The 14795-nt window shown below is 42.4% G+C and overlaps 1 pseudogene across 1 annotated transcript; it reads left to right on the forward strand.

Annotated features, from left to right (window-relative positions):
- The first annotated feature begins 1941 nt into the window (after window positions 1-1941).
- Window positions 1942-14393, forward strand: LOC309657713 (signal recognition particle receptor subunit alpha pseudogene; annotated as a pseudogene). The gene is made up of 2 exons: window positions 1942-1955; window positions 2279-14393. The product of its transcript is annotated as a signal recognition particle receptor subunit alpha pseudogene (transcript).
- Window positions 14394-14795: the final 402 nt, after the last annotated feature.

A 14795-nucleotide genomic window follows, 5' to 3' on the forward strand; every position in this document is an offset into this window, starting at 1 on the left:
CCGATCTTGCTTGAATTACAAAAGAAAGAAAGAAAAAGAAAAAAGAAATGCATACTGAAGTAGGTAGGAGTGAAATGACTGGTGTCTGGGATTTGCTTTCAAATCCCAGACTTCTGCAAAGAAAAAAGAAAAAGAAAAAAAGGGATAGATAAAGCAAACGGGGAGAAGTATTGTTAAATATTGAACCCAGGTAATAGATATATGGGAATACATTGTACTATTCTCTCCACTTTCGTTTGTATGTTTGACATTATTTATGATAAGACATTTTAAAAATAAATTAAATTAAATTAAAAGGGAGCATTGGGGCTTCCCTGGTGGCGCAGTGGTTGAGAGTCTGCCTGCCAATGCAGGGGATACAGGTTCGAGCCCTGGTCTGGGAAGATCCCACATGCCGCGGAGCAACTGGGCCCGTGAGCCACAACTACTGAGCCTGCGCGTCTGGAGCCTGAGGCCGCGATAGTGAAAGGCTCGCGCACCGCGATGAAGAGTGGCCCCCACTTGCCACAGCTAGAGAAAGCCCTCGCACAGAAACGAAGACCCAACACAGCCATAAATAAATAAATAAATAAATTAAAAAAAAAAAAAAAAAAAGGGAGCATTGGATCTGATAAGGTTGAGAACCATCAACCAAGTGTAGACAAGAGAAGAGGTCTGAGACTGGGTCCTGGGTACTTCAGGTAGAGGTTGGGAAGATGGGAGGAAAGCCCGGGAGGGAAAAAGAGAACAAAGAGAGAAAGGTGTCCCTGTGAGGTCAAATGAGTTTCAAGGAGGAAGTGATCATCTGGGCTGTAGATGAGCAAGTAAGAGGGCAACTGACCACTGGACTTAGCAACATGGAGGTCATTGGTGACCTTGACAAGAGCAGTTTTGGTGTAATAGTTGGGGCAAAGCCTGACTGGATTAGAGTCCAATCATCCCTCTCTCTAGATTCTGCTCTTTTCTCTGTTCCCTGTTACAGCACTCCTGCGGCTAGGGTAAGTGGATTGGAGTGGGTTCAAGAGAGAATGGGAGTAGCCAAAGTAGAGAGAGAGGATAAAGGCAATCTTTTGAGATGTTTTGCTATAAAGTAGATTAGAAAAATGAGACGGTACCTAGAAAAAACTGTGCTGTCAGAGGAGGGATTTGGTTTAATTTTTTTTTTCTTTTTTTGGCTGCGTTGGGTCTTCGTTGCTTTGCGCGGGCTTTCTTTAGTTGCGGTGAGTGGGGCCTACTCTTCGTTGCAGTGCTAGGGCTTCTCATCACGGTGGCTTCTCTTGTTGTGGAGGACGGGCTCTAGGCACGCGGGCTTCAGTAGTTGTGGCTCGCAGGCTCCTGAGCACAGGCTCAGTAGTTGTGGTGCACGGGCTTAGTCGCTCCGCCGCATGTGAGATCTTCCCGGACCAGGGATCAAACCCATGTCCCCTGCATTGGCAGGCAGATTCTTATCCACTGCGCCACCAGGGAAGCCCTGATTTGGTTTTTAAGACAGTAGAAAACATGGCCTGTTTGTAAGCTGCTGAGAATGAATCATTAGAGAGGGAGTAATGGAAGATGTGAGAGAGAGAAAGAGATAAAACTATTGTAGGAGGAATGTGCTCGAATAAAGGAGTGCAGATACTGGTGGGTAAGTTGATGTGGTGGTCGTAGAATGTAGAAGGTCTCTTTTGATTGCTTTTCTAATGAAATAAGAAGCAAGATCACCATTTGAGAGTGAGGGTGGAGAGGAGGCTTTGGAGGTTTGAGAAGACAGAGGGTGTGAGATAGTCGGTTAAGAGTGGAAGAACAAATGGACTGGGGAAATGAGTAGCACCACAGGCCCATTTATAGTGAAACTAGCCAATATCGTTGTGTCTTTTTCTCAACCATGTTGAGCCTGGGATTTGGACTTAAACAGGAGTGTATCCAGGCAAGATCTATATAGAGGAAAGTGGGCAAGAAAGTAATGATAATGATGAGACCATGGACCCCAAGAGGTAAGTAGGCAAGGTGAAGGGCAATAAAAAGGTGGTAGGGTCAATGGGCTGGAGATCCTGAAGAGGTTAGAAAGTTAATGGATTCAGGATATTTAAGAGAGTGAGCCAGAAAGATAAGCGGTGATGGTCAATAAATGGGATGCTTTAAAATAATGAAAATACAAGCTGGAACTTTAAGATCGATGAAGATGTTTTTTAAATTAAATATGTGGAAGTTTCATAGAATTAATAAGTGAATTTTAAAAGGTTACTGGATACAAGGTCAATATACAAAACAAATGTATTTCTGTCGATACATACTAGCAAGAAACAATTGGGAAATGAAACTTACAAAACAATACCATTGGAGCCGGTGTCCGGGGCCGCTGGTGGGACGTGTCCCGCGCTTGGCGCAGCAGGAAGCAGCGGCGATCTCAGCCTGAGTTCCCAGCGCCTGCCCGGCTCCTTTCCCGCTGCCGCCAAGCTCAACTTCTGCACCATTTTCTCCAAAGGTGGCTCGTGCTCTGGTGCTTCCAGGGCGTGAGCGACTCATGCACCCGGCTCATTAACGCGTTGATTCGTTCGGTACTGCGGCAGGAAAGGGGAGGTAACAACTCCTTCGCCCATGAGGCACTCACGCTCAGGTATAAACTGGACAACCAGTTTGAGCTGGTGTTTGTGGTAGGTTTTCAGAAGATCCTAACACTGACGTACGCAGGCAAGTTGATAGACTCTGTGCACCCACTGTTTTGTGACCAGTACCGCACTGAGATCCAACAGCAAAGTGCCTTAAGTCTATTGAATGGCACTTTCAATTGCCAGAATGACTTTCTGCGGCTCCTTCGTGAAGCAGTGGAGAGCAGTTAAGATCCGTGCTCCCACAACCATGAAGAAATTTGAAGATTCTGAAAAGGCCAAGAAACCTGTGAGGTCCATGATTGAGACACGGGGTGAAAAGCCTAAGGAAAAAGCCAAGAACAGCAAAAAAAAAAAAAAAGAACCAAAACAAGGGGACCAAGAAGGAAGGTTCTGATGGCCCTTTGGCTACCAGCAAAGCAGTCCCTGCAGAAAAGTCAGGTGTCCCAGTGGGGCCTGAGAACGGGAAGAACTTTCCAGAGAGGAACTGATCCGCAGGAAGTGAAAAGAGTTCACTCAGAAGCATGGGAGGGGTATGGAGAAGTCCGGCAAGTCCAGTAAGTCAGATGCTCCCAAGGAGAAGGGCCAAAAATGCCCAGGGTGTGGGCACTGGGTGGCACTGCTAACAGGGAAGTCCTGGACTATTGCACTCCCACCACCAATGCAGCCCCCGAGGTGGCCCCGGCCGAGGGCATCAACTTGATTCGAGGAACTGGGTCTGGGAGACAGCTTCAGGATCTGGACTGTAGCAGCTCAGATGACGAAGGGGCTGCTCAAAACTCCATCAAACCTAGTGCTACCAAGGGGCATCTGGGTGGCATGTTTGGGATGCTGAAGGGCCTTGAGGGTTCCAAGAGCTTGAGTCGTGAAGACATGGAATCTGTGCTGGACAAGATGCGTGACCATCTCATTGCTAAGAACATGGCAGCAGACATTGCAGTGCAACTCTGTGAATCTATGGCCAGCAAGCTGGAAGGGAAGGTGATGGGGACGTTCAGCACAGTAACTTCCACCGTAAAGCAAGCTCTCCAAGAGTCCCTGGTGCAGATTCTACAGCCACAGCGCTGTGTAGACATGCTCCAGGATATCATGGTTGCCCAGCACCATCAGCGCCCTTATGTGGTCATTTTCTGTGATGTGAACGATGTGGGGAAGTCTATTAATCTTGCCAAGATTTCCTTCTGGCTGTTAGAGAATGGCTTCAGTGTCCTCATTGCTGCCTGCGATACATTTCGTGCCGGGGCTGTGGAGCAGCTGCGGACACACACCCAACGTTTGAGTGCCCTACACCCCCCCGAGAATCACGGCGGCCACACCATGGTACAGTTGTTTGAGAAGGGCTATGGCAAGGATGCTGCTGGCATTACCATGGAAGCCGTTGCCTTTGCACATAACCAAGGTTTTGATGTGGTGCTGGTGGACACAGCTGGCCGCATGCAATACAATGACCCTCTGATGATTGCCCTGGCCAAGCTCATTACTGTCAATGCACCCGACTTGGTGCTGTGGGGGGGGGAAGGCCTTAGTAGGCAATGAGGCCGTGGACCAGCTGGTCAAGTTCAACAGAGCCTTGGCTGACCATTCTACGGCCCAGACACCTCGGTGTCCTTACCAAATTTGGTACAATCGATGACAAGGTGGGAGCTGCTATTTCTATGACCTACATCACAAGCAAACCCATCGTCTTTGTGGGCACTGGCCAGATCTACTGTGACCTACGCAGTCTCAATGCTAAAGCTGTGGTGATTGCTCTCATAAAGGCTTAATGTGGCTCTTGGCCAATACCAAATCACCACTTTGCCCCAAAGCCCCCATCCCTGTATCAAGAACGTGCTCTAGATCATGTGAGCAACTTGTCTTCAGTGTCGTTCAAAGGCAGAGTGAGAGGAGCTCCGGGCGGGGGCTTGCAGCCCCTCCTAACCCCACTCCCTGTTCAGCCCAGCCTCCACCTGCAAGGAGGACCTAATCATGTTACAATCACTGCCCATTACCCGCCCCCATCCCCACGCTCCTCCCCCTTCCTACTCAGGCATCCCTTCACTGCCTAGAGACTCGGTCTCATTACAGTTTGACCAATGGTTAGAAGATCCAACACCAGAGCTTTGCTAGCTAAGTGTGGTCATGGGGACGTCCAAGAATCATCCCCAGCTCCATTAGATAAAGAGACTTCCAGAGCCATCTCTGGGTCTTGAGTGGCACCTCTCCCTAGGATACACAGCTTTCAGGTCCCTGGGGCCAGGGACCCCCAGGGACTGTGGCACACTGTGGCAGTGTATGGCCTATTCTTAATTGTTGCTAATTCGAGGATGACCCCTGTCCCCGTTTCCCCAAAGCATCAGCTACGCCAGAGCGATGTGTTACAGATGAGTGAAAGAGGAGTCCCTGCTTCCCTCAGAGATAAAGGGAGCCAAGCTGCAGTGTTGCATTGGGCTTCTCAGCCTCCAAGATCTCCTCCCGCTTCCAGAATCCAGACGTAACTTTGCATGTTCCCCTTCCCGGGAGAAAACCAACTGTCAGAGGGGAGACACACTGCCCTCTCCCCATTCTTCACCTGAGGTGGATCCTGGCTTTTCCTCATCTTCTTCTACAGTGCCCGGTAGACAAGTGCTACGTTGAATACAGACCTTGTTAAGAGTTGTACTGTAGCTTGGTATTACAGATGCACGTGCTATTAGTGCAATAAGGTGAAGGTTGTCTGCCCAGAGAAATATATAATTTATATAAGAAAATAAATTTCATAAATAAAAAAACCAATACTATTTGTAACTGCATGAAAAATATTAAATACCTAGGAATAAATCTATTGAAAGTTGTGCAAGACCTTGATACTGAAAACTATAGAACATATCTGGAGAAAAATTAAAGATGACCTCAGTAAATGGACAGATATTCCATGTTCATAAATTGGAAGACTCAATATTGTTATTGATTTTTTCTAAATTGGTCTATAGGTTCAATGCAGTCCAATTAAAATTCCAGCAAGCCACGTGTGTAGTATGTGTGTGTGTGATTGTGTGTAAACTGACAAGGTGATAGCAACATTTATGTGATAATTAAAGGACCTAGAATATCCAAGAACTCTTTTTTTTTTTTTTTTTGGCTGCGTTGGGTCTTCGTTACTGTGCGCGGCTTTCTCTAGTTGTATTCTCTAGTTGTGGCGATCCGGGGCTGCTCTTCGTTGCGACGCGAGGGCTCCTCATTGCGGTGGCTTTTCTTGTTGCGGAGCACAGGCTCTAGGCATGCAGTCCTCAGTAGCTGCAGCACGAAGCCTCGGTAGTTGTGGCTCGCGGGCTCTAGAGCGCAGGCTCAGTAGTTGTGGCGCATGGGCTTAGTTGCTCCGCGGCATGTGGGATCTTCCCGGACGAGGGCTCAAACCCTTGTCTCCTGCATTGACAGGTGGATTCTTAACCACTGCACCACCAGGGAAGCCCAGAATATCCAAGAACTCTTGAAAAAAAGTTGGAACACTTACGTCACCAGATTTCAAGATTTACTATAAAGCTATAGTAATTAATAGCAGGGAGCTTTTGGAGCAAAAATAGACAAATACGATCACTGGAACAGAATAAAGAGTCTAGAATGGACCCACACATGTATGCTCTCTTGATTTTCATCAAAGGTGTCATTGTAATTAAGTAGAGGAAGGATGGTGTTTTAATAAATGATATTGGAACAACTAGATGTATGTGGAGAAAAAAGAACCCTGATCCTTAAACTATACACAAAAAATAATTCTAAGGCGATCATAGACCTAAATGTAAAAACTTCAACACTCAAACTTCTAAGTAAATACATAGATTTTTTTTTTTTGATATTGGCGTAGGTAAAGATTTCTTAATCAGATCACAAAGTGCACTTAGCTATTAAAAAATTGATAAATTGGACTTAAAAACATCTAGTCATCAACAGATATCATTAAGAAAACAAATTAGCAAGGTAGAGACTGATAAATCATATCCAGAATATAGAAAGAACCCTTATAAATCATTAAGAAAAATGCATTCAATTCAAAATGAGTAAAAGACTTGGAACAAGCATTTCACAAAGGACAAATGGCCAGTAATGTATGAAACTGCTTAAAATAATATCTCATCAAAGAATGCAAGTCAAAGCAACAATGAGATACTTGATACATTCAGAATAATGGCTTTAAAAAAAACCTGTCATCTAGGGTTGTTGAGGATGTGGACTAACTTGAACTCTCATATGTTATTATTTGGCAGTTTCTTAAAAAGCCAGACATACATCTACACTATGATGCAACAGTTGCACATGCAGACATACACCCAAGAAAGATTAGTTCATATGTCTGTCAGAAGTCTGGTACAAGAACGTTCATAGCAACTTTAGTCAACAGCCAAAACTGGACAAAATCCAAATATCCATCAACAGGAGAATAAAACACTTTGTGATGTATTCACAAAATGAAATATTACCAGCAATAATCAAAATGAAAAAAAAATACTAGTACACAGAACAACACAGATAAATCTCAAAAACATTGTGCTAAGACAAAGAAACCAGACACAGAAGAATACATACTATATGGTTCCATTCATAAGAAGTTCAAGAATAAGCAAAACTAATCTATGGTGACAGAAATCAGAATAGTCGTTACCTCTGGTGGATTGGGTATTGATTGAAAAAGGCACAAGGAAACTTCCAGGGAGATAGAAATGTTCTATAGCTTGAACTGGGTGGAGGTTATGTGGGTGTATACATAGGGAAAAATTGAGCTGTACAGTTAAGATTTGTGCATTTTCCTATATGAAATTTACCATAATAAAAAAAATTTTAAATAAGGAGCTTCCTTTATAATTACAAAAGCAAATAAATGCGTGCTCTTTACAGGAAACTAAAGCAACTAAAGGAGTGAAACCAAGCCTTGAACCCATTTCTGGGGACATGGGTCTATCTTCAACTCTCTGCAGGTCTGAGATGAGATTGCGGGAGGTTGTGTTTTGTGCAGACTCCAAAGGCAGATCCAGGGTATGTGGCGGCAAACCACAAGCACCCAGTTTCCATTTAGGATGAGGAATATCTTTTTTACACCTTTCTTTAGAAATAAAAAGACTGACTTGAACCATAATGAACCGTCTGCCACCGGCGTGTGTGAGCAAAATGCAGCCAGCCAGCCACAGGCAGGAATGTCGTTGCAGCGTCCAAGCATCAGGTGGCAGTTGGATTAGACAACCTAGTCTCTTCCCTTGTGGCCTCTGTGCGTGAGTCCCTTTAAGAAATAGCAGGGAGTGGATCTGCATCTCGCCTGGGTGTTAACAGAAAAGACCAAACCCATCTGCTAGGAAACTAGCTCTGGAGCCCGGGCCCTGGTGGAAGTAAAGGGGAAGGGACTGACACAGGACAAGAGTCTTGGTCCTTCAGAAACTGACAATTCCACTCAGAACTATAAACAATAAATTCTGGGGAACAGGACTTTAACAAGGAAAAACAAACAGGAAGCTATTGAAAAGATGAAAACCTGAACCAAGAAAACTGCAGTGGGGATGAAGGGGATGGAGATCAGCTCCTCAGCCCTGAGACACGACTGTATTTATTCATCCCTATGCCCATCCATGCCCCTCCCTCAGCAAGCTCTCCCCTAAACTGTTCCTGTATTCTATAAATCTACCATTTACCCCCTTTAAAAATTATGATGTATTTCAGACATACAGAGGCTATAAGGACTAATGTAATAAACACCTGTGAAACCACTACCCTGTTTAGGAAATAAAGCATTAATACTGGAAAGAAAAAGAAAGAAAGAAAGAAACTGACAATTCGGAGGGAAAACAAAAATAACTCTGAGTGTGGGAGTGAGAACTAGATTCCATCCTCCTTCTGTCTCTGGTTGGCTGTGTGACCTTGTGTGACTCCATTGCCCTCTCTGAACCTGTGGGCTACCCTGGGTGGTTCCCCTACCTTCCCCAGTACAGATGTCCTTTGAGGCTGCATGGGGGTCCTAAGGGAAAGGTACTGGGTTGAGTGACTGCGGTGACTGCCATGGGAGACAGAGAGACTTCAGGCCTCATCTCTCATCTCTGATGAACCACTATAAGGGCAGACAGCCCTGCCCCCTCCTTGCTTCTCTGACCTAGGTCACCCCAAGATATCCCAGACTCCCTCCAAGCTATCCAGGCCATATTGGATCACCTTGGAGTGGGGACTCAGTCCACCCACCCCAGGTCATTTTCAACAGGATCTCTGCCAGACAGAAGGTAATTTCCTGGATGGGTGAGCAATCAGAACTTACTCAAGGCTGGGCCACTTTAGGGCTTAGGCCTCACCCCGGAAAATGGAAAGCACTTTAGGCCATAGCAATCGGGCACTTCCTTGATTGCCCTGGAGATGTGAGCCCCACCCTGCCTCTCACAGCTGCCCTGGAGAAAAAGAGGGAGGCTCTAGGAAGCCACAGGAGCAGAAACAAGGGAAGCCAGAGGCCAGGGACGCTGGCACAAACTGTTGGACTGCTTGCCTACTGTCTAGAACTTGTCTCAGTGGATCTGGAACATCGATGGCCATCCTGATCACCTCGACCACCTTTGAGAGACCCACCTTGCTCGTATCAAAATGGTCCCTTTTGGTCCTTTGCCCTGGACCTTTGACATTCTGGACTAGTTCTGTTCTCACTTGTGGCTGAATGTAACATGTGTACAATAAGTCATCTCTTTTGCTGTCTTTGCTGAAGAAAAAAAAAAAAAAAAAAGGGAGGCTCTGGATCACATCCAAAACACCCAGTCCTAAACCTTCCCTGGTTCTCTACCGCCTCTGTCATTGCTGCTGCTTTCTTCTCCCCTCTCCTGCCCCCCTTCTTGGGGTTACAAATGAATTTTAGCAAGTAGGAAAATTTGCAAACACGGAATCTGCAAATAATGAGAATCAACTGTGTGCTGCACTGCGGGGTACTGGAGGGACCTCTGAGTCAGCCTGGAAGAGTCAGGGAAGATTCCCAAAGAGATGAGACTTTGGCTGTGACCTGAAATACAGAGAGGTCTAGACAGGGGGTCTGTGACCAAATAAGTCATGTGGTTTAACAGAGAACTATTTTTTTCCTATTCCTAGGTAATTTGTTGCTCTCATAAGTGTGGTCTTCTCTTTCACCTTATCTTCTAACTTAGCACTGGACGATAGAACTTTGTACAATGATGGATATGTTCTATAATTACATGAATACAACAGCCACTAAGCACACTTGGCTATTGAGAACTTAAAATGTAATCAGTAGGATTGAGAAACCGAATTTCATTTCATTTAATTTTAATTATTTTGCATTTAAATTCAAATAGCCACACATGGTAGTGGTTATCATGTCAAACGATAGTTGTTCTTTTTTAACATTTTTATTGGAGTATAATTGCTTTACAATGGTGTGTTAGTTTCTGCTTTATAACAAAGTGAATCAGTTATACATATACATATATTCCCATATCTCCTCCCCCTTTCATCTCCCTCCCACCCTCCTTATCCTACCCTTCTAGCTGGTCACAAAGCACCGAGCTGATCTCCCTGTGCTATGCGACTGCTTCCCACTAGCTATCTATTTTATGTTTGGTAGTGTATATATGTCCATGCCACTCTCTCACTTCGTCCCAGCTTACCCTTCCCCCTCCCCATGTCCTCAAGTCCATTCTGTAGTAGGTCTGCGTCTTTATTCCCGTCTTGACCCTAGGTTCTTCATGAACTTTTTTTTTTTAGATTCCATGTTAGCATACGGTATTTGTTTTTCTCTTTCTGACTTACTTCACTCTGTATGACAGACTCTAGGTCCATCCACCTCACTACAAATAACTCAATTTTGTTTCTTTTTATGGCTGAGTAATATTCCATTGTATATATGTGCCACATCTTCTTTATCCATTCATCTGTTGATGGACACTTAGGTTGCTTCCATGTCCTGGCTATTGTAAATAGAGCTGCAATGAACATTGTGGTACATGACCCTTTTTGAATTATGGTTTTCTCAGGGTATATGCCCAGTAGTGGGATTGCTGGGTCGTATGGTAGTTCTATTTTTAGTTTTTTAAGGACCCTCCATACTGTTCTCCATAGTGGCTGTATCAATTTACATTCCCACCAACAGTTCAAGAGGGTTCCCTTTTCTCCACACCCTCTCCAGCGTTTATTGTTTGCAGATTTTTTGATGATGGCCATTCTGACTGGTGTGAGATGATATTGCATTGTAGTTTTGATTTGCATTTCTCTAATGATTAATGTTGTTGAGCATTCTTTCATGTGTTTGTTGGCAATTTGTATATCTTCTTTGGAGAAATGTCTGTTTAGGTCTTCTGCCTATTTTTGGATTGGGTTGTTTGTTTTTTTGGTCTTGAGCTGCCTGAGCTGTTTATATATTTTGGAGATTAATCCTTTGTCTGTTGATTCGTTTGCAAATATTTTCTCCCATCCTGAGGGTTGTCTTTTCGTCTTGGTTGTAGTTTCCTTTGCTTTGCAAAAGCTTTTAAGTTTCATTAGGTCCCATTTGTTTATTTTTGTTTTTATTTCCCTTACTCTAGGAGGTGGATCAAAAAAGATCTTGCTGTGATTTATGTCAAAGAGTGTTCTTCCTATGTTTTCCTCTAAGAGTTTTATAGTGTCCACTCTTACATTAAGTCTCTAATCCATTTTGAGTTTATTTTTGTGTATGGTGTTAGGGAGTGTTCTAATTTCATTCTTTTACATGTAGCTGTCCAGTTTTCCAAGCACCACTTATTGAAGAGACTGTCTTTTCTCCATTGTATATCCTTGCCTCCTTTGTCATAGATTAGTTGACCACAGGTGTGTGGGTTTATCTCTGGGCTTTCTATCCTGTTCCATTGATCTATATTTCTGTTTTTGTGCCAATACCATATTGTCTTGATTACTGTAGCTTTGTAGTATATAGTCTGAAGTCAGGGAGTCTGATTTCTCCAGCTCCGTTTTTTGCCCTCAAGGCTGGTTTGGCTATTCGGGGTCTTTTGTGTCTCCACACAAATTTTAAGATGTTTTGTTCTAGTTCTGTAAAAAAGGTCACTGGTAATTTGATAGAGATTACATTGAATCTGTAGATTGCTTTGGGTAGTATAGTCATTTTCACAATATTGATTCTTCCAATCCAAGAACATGGTATATCTCTCCATCTGTTTCTGTCATCTTTGATTTCTTTCATCAGTGTCTTATAGTTTTCTGCGTACAGGTCTTTTACCTCCTTAGGTAGGTTTCTTCCTAGGTATTTTATTCTTTTTGTTGCAGTGGTGAATGGGATTGTTTCCTTAATTTCTCTTTCTGATCTTTCATTGTTAGTGTATAGGAATGCAAGAGATTTCTGTGCATTAATTTTGTATCCTGCAACTTTACCAAATTCATTGATTATCTCTAGTAGTTTTCTGGTGGCATCCTTAGGATTCTCTATGTATAGTATCATGTCATCTGCAAACAGTGACAGTTTTACTTCTTCTTTTCCAATTTGTATTCCTTTTATTTCTTTTTCTTCTCTGATTGCTGTGGCTAGGACATCCAAAACTATGTTGAATAATCGTGGCAAGAGTGGACATCCTTGTCTTGTTCCTGATCTTAGAGGAAATGCTTTCAGTTTTTCAACATTGAGAATGACGTTAGCTGTGGGTTTGTCATATATGACCTTTATTACGTTAAGGTAGGTTCCCTCTATGTCCACTTTCTGGAGAGTTTTTATCATAAATGGGTGTTGAATTTTGTCAGAAGTTTTTTCTGCATCTATTGAGATGATCATATGGTTTTTATTCTTCAGTTTGTTAACATGGTATATCACACTGATTTGCATATATTGAAGAATCCTTGCATCCCTGGGATAAATCCCACTTGATCATGGTGTATGATCCTTTTAATGTGTGGTTGGATTCTGTTTGCTTGTATTTTGTTGAGGATTTTTGCATCTATATTCATCAGTGATATTGGTCTGTAATTTTCTTTTTTTGTAGTATCTTTGTCTGGTTTTGGTATCAGGGTGATGGTGGCCTCATAGAATGAGTTTGGGAGTGTTCCTTCCTCTGCAGTTTTTTGGAAGAATTTGAGAAGGATGGGTGTTAGCTCTTCCCTAAATGTTTGATAGAATTCACCTGTGAAGCCATCTAGTCCTGGACTTTTGTTTGTTAGAAGATTTTTAATCACAGTTTCAATTTCATTACTTGTGATTGGTCTGTTCATATTTTCTATTGCTTCCTGGTTCAGTCTTGGAAGGTTATACATTTCTAAGAATTTGTCCATTTCTTCCAGGTTGTCCATTTTATTGGCATAGAGTTGCTTGTAGTAGTCTCTTAAGATGCTTTGTATTTCTGTGGTGTCTGTTGTAACTTCTCCTTTTTCATTTCTAATTTTATTGATTTGAGTCCTCTCCCTCTTTTTCTTGATGAGTCTGGCTAAAGGTTTATCAATTTTGTTTACTTTCTCAAAGAACCAGCTTTTAGTTTTATTGATCTTTGCTATTGTTTTCTTTGTTTATATTTCATTTATTTCTGCTCTGATCTTTATGATTTCTTTCCTTCTACAAACTTTGGGTTTTGTTTGTTCCTCTTTCTCTAACCTTCCTTTAAGGTTAGATTGTTTATTTGAGATTTTTCTTGTTTCTTGAGGTAAGCTTGTATTGCTATAAACTTCCCTCTTAGAACTGCTTTTGCTACATTCCATAGGTTTTGGATTTTCGTGTTTTCATTGTCATTTGTCTCTAGGTATTTTTGATTTCCTCTTTGATTTCTTCAGTGATCTCTTGATTATTTGGTAACTTATTGTCTAGCCTCCATGTGTTTGTGTTTTTTACATTTTTTTCCCTATAATTGATTTCTAATCTCATAGAGTTGTGGTTGGAAAAGATGCTTGATATGATTTCAATTTTCTTAAACTTACCAAGGCTTGATTTGCTACCCAAGATGTGATCTATCCTGGAGGATGTTCTGTGTGCACTTGAGAAGAAAGTGTAATCTGCTATTTTTGGATGGATTGTCCTATAAATATCAATTAAATCCATCTGGTCTATTGTGTCATTTAAAGCTTCTGTTTCCTTATTAATTTTCTGTCTGGATGATCTGTCCATTGGTGTAAGTGAGGTGTTGAAGTCCCCCACTATTATTGTGTCACTGTCGATTTCCTCTTTTAGAGCTGTTAGCAGTTGCCTTATGTATTGAGGTGCTCCTATGCTGGGTGCATATATATTTATAATTGTTATATCTTCTTCTTGGATTGATCCCTTAATCATTATCTAGTGTCCTTCCTTGTGTCTTGTAACATTCTTTATTTTAAAGTCTATTTTATCTGATATGAATATTGCAACTCCAGCTTTCTTTTGATTTCCATTTGCATGGAATATCTTTTTCCATCCCCTCACTTTCAGTCTGTATGTGTCCCCAGGTCTGAAGTGGGTCTCTTGTAGACAGCATATATGTGGGTCTTGCTTTTGTATCCATTCAGCGAGGCTGTGTCTTTTGGTTGGAGCATTTAATCCATTCACGTTTAAGGTAATTATCAATACGTATGTTCCTATTACCATTTTCTTAATTGTTACGGGTTTGTTTGTGTAGGTCCTTTTCTTCTCTTGTGTTTCCCACTTAGAGAAGTTCCTTTAGCCTTTGTTTAGAGCTGGTTTGGTGGTGCTGAATTCTCTTAGCTTTTGCTTGTCTGTAAAGCTTTTGATTTCTCTGTCAAATCTGAATGAGATCCTTGCTGGGTAGAGTAATCTTGGTTGTATGTTCTTCCCTTTCATCACTTTAAATGTATCGTGCCACTCCCTTCTGGCTTGTAGAGTTTCTGCTGAGAAATCAGCTGTTAACCTTATGGGAGTTCCCTTGTATGTTATTTGTCATTTTTCCCTTGTTGCTTTCAATAAGTTTTCTTTGTCTTTAATTTTTGTCTGATTACTATGTGTCTCAGCGTTTGATTACTATGTGTCTCGGCGTGTTTCTCCTTGGTTTTATCCTGCCTGGGACTCTGCACTTCCTGCACTTGGGTGGCTATTTCCTTTCCCATGTTTGGGAAGTTTTCGACAATAATCTCTTCAAATATTTTCTCTGGTCCTTTCTCTCTCTCTTTTCCTTCTGGGACCCCTATAATGCAAATGTTGTTGCGTTTAATGTTGTCCCAGAGTTCTCTTAGGCTGTCTTCATTTCTTTTCATTCTTTTTTCTCTATTCTGTTCTGTGGCAGTGAATTCCACCATTCTGTCTTCCAGGTCACTTACCCATTCTTCTGCCTCAGTTATTCTTCTATTGATTCCTTCTAGTGTATT

Source organism: Balaenoptera physalus, assembly GCF_965194825.1.
Source record: "Balaenoptera physalus genome assembly, chromosome: 1".
In the NCBI taxonomy this organism is placed as follows: domain Eukaryota; kingdom Metazoa; phylum Chordata; class Mammalia; order Artiodactyla; family Balaenopteridae; genus Balaenoptera; species Balaenoptera physalus.